The sequence below is a fragment of the Pteropus vampyrus genome, unplaced genomic scaffold (assembly GCF_000151845.1).
Source record: "Pteropus vampyrus isolate Shadow unplaced genomic scaffold, Pvam_2.0 Scaffold31, whole genome shotgun sequence".
Classification (NCBI taxonomy): Eukaryota; Metazoa; Chordata; class Mammalia; order Chiroptera; family Pteropodidae; genus Pteropus; species Pteropus vampyrus.
Window position 1 is genome coordinate 2632194 of NW_011888812.1, and position 2253 is coordinate 2634446.

Sequence of the window (2253 nt, forward strand, 5' to 3'; positions counted from 1 at the left end):
GGGGGACACCATTTGGGCTTCTGCCTGAATCTGTTTTCCTCAAATTGCAATTCTATTGGATCCCAAATAAATGCTTATTGCCTTTCATTTCGGCTTTTTTTTAAGTTAACAAAGCTAAAATAAATAACAGTAACTATATATTCTTACCTATAAGGATTTCTTACAGCCTCTTTTCTACTCTAACATTCAGAATTTATGTGGCTTTCTACAGGAATTAACAGTAAGAGATAGAACAAAGTTTAACTTCATGACTGGAATTCCCTTTTTGCAGCTGTGAATCTAGTACAGTAATAAGCACTGCCTTAGTTAAAAATTCTGGGATGTAACTAATTTGACTGCAAAAGGAATGAACAATGAAAACAGCCTTGTCTAAATCATGGCTTAAATTCACTTTTTAGTATCTGGAAATATATTACAGTTCAAAAAAATACCATTAACTTTCTTGGGGCAGCAGGGGAGATGAGGAGTAGGGTAATGCACAAAAATCTGTTTCCCTAAGATCAAGAGATGCTAATGAGAGAAAAGGTCCAAGCTAAAGAAATCAACAAGTCATATCCTGAACTGGTCAATTTTAAGTTAATGAAAAATCATTTATGGCTAAACATATAACTTATATAAAAGTAAAACCCTGTAAAACAAAGTACTGAGAAATTACCTGTAATTTGCTGCTAGCTCTAGAAGTGTACTATTTACCAACTCCTTAAAATTTATTCTTAAAATACAAAGATCTGCAAATGTACTTCAAGGCCCAAGAAGTGCTGCAAAATAATCAATTGTTCTGTCTTAATTTTAAATACAGCTATAAATATAGGAGCGGTCACCTTTCTAGGCACAACTTGCTCTCCAGGTGGCAAAGATACGAACAACGTCTTTCAAAATCCAAGTGGCCAAAAATTTATCCGCAGGAAAGGCATCACGTTACAGTTCTGAAATACTCTAATGTATTCAGTGTATGCAGGTTGAAACTCTGATCATAGCATGGGTAACAAGTGCCTGAAACACATTCTTTCCTTGAGTTACAGAAGAGGCCTCGCTGTCCTTACTCCGCCTCCAATACTTCAAAATCAGAAAAGCCCCTTTTACCTTCCCTAGTCATCTCAGGGGAATGGATAAAATGCCAGTGGCCAGATTCACAAGGGCAACACTTAGAATTTCTTTACAAGTTTGTCTCTCGTTTCTATGGCTGTGTAGCAAGACATTTAGTAATTCGCTTTCCCGAGAAACAAAAGAAACACGCAAATACTGTATATTCAAGCTGCTAACACTTTAGGTGCTTTCTGTTCACATTCATGGCAGCCCTACCTCTCAGCTGGAGTTCCCCTAAAGCCAAATACTAGGAACAGCTTTATCAACCCAGCGTCTGGAACAATCGCTGGAACTACCGAGTGCAGGGGCGGGGAGGAAACATTCGTGTCATCTGAACTTTAAAAAAAAAAAAGAAAAAAAAAAACTTGCTGTCTGGGATCTCTATTGAGTTCAACAGGGAAACCAAAAATAGCTTTGCCGTGACAGAGGGAGTCGGTGGAAACTTAAAAGAGATTTTTTTTAAAAAGCTGGTAACTTCGAGAGGACGGGAAAATCCAGGAGGCAATTTCTAGGAAAGGGAATATGCGGGGTGAAGGGAGGTAAGGCTGACGAATTTGGCGCGCGATTCCCGCCAGGGAAGGGAGTGAGTGGGGAAGGAGGTCCCCGCAGGCCGGGAGAGCAGAGAGGAGGGGAAAGGGGGGCGACGTCCCCAGCCTCCAAGACGCGCACGGACTGGGGCGACGTTTCCATTTGTGGGAAACGAGAGGGGGCGGCGTCCGCAACCTGTGGGAAGAGAGGCCGCGGGGCGACATCAGAAGGAGACTCACCGCTCTCGTTTGCTGGGGCGCCGACTCCACCCGGCCGCACGACTCCGCTCAGCTAAGGCACCAGGAAAGGACGAGGACCGCGCTCCGAGCCGAGGCGGCCCGGACGCCAATCTCCCGGCCCGAAGGCCACTGCTCCCGCGTCTCCGGGCCGCCCGGAGTCCGAACCTCAGTCGCAGACGCCTCTACTTCCGCCTTCTCTGCCCTCCCAGCGGAGCCAGGGGCGGGAGAGGGCGGAGGGAGGCGGAGGGAAGAGACAAAGCGGTCGAACTGGGCCTGCGCGCCCCCTGGTGGCGGTCCTCCAAAGCGCGCGGGCTGTGGCGCAGGCGCATGCGGGCAAGTCTAGCTGTCAATCTAGAGCGCTCCGGCTAGGCTTCTCCAGCTCCAGCTCGGGTGGCTATCC

At 46.5% G+C, this 2253-nt stretch overlaps 1 protein-coding gene across 1 annotated transcript in view; it reads right to left on the minus strand.

Moving 5' to 3' along the window:
• Window positions 1-2065, minus strand: part of TRAF6 (TNF receptor associated factor 6) — a 19670-nt gene extending 17605 nt beyond the window's left edge. Inside the window, exon 1 of the mRNA XM_011357026.2 lies at window positions 1854-2065. The gene's annotated coding sequence lies outside the window, so the exon portion shown is untranslated. The remainder of the gene's footprint in view (window positions 1-1853) is intronic.
• Window positions 2066-2253: the final 188 nt, after the last annotated feature.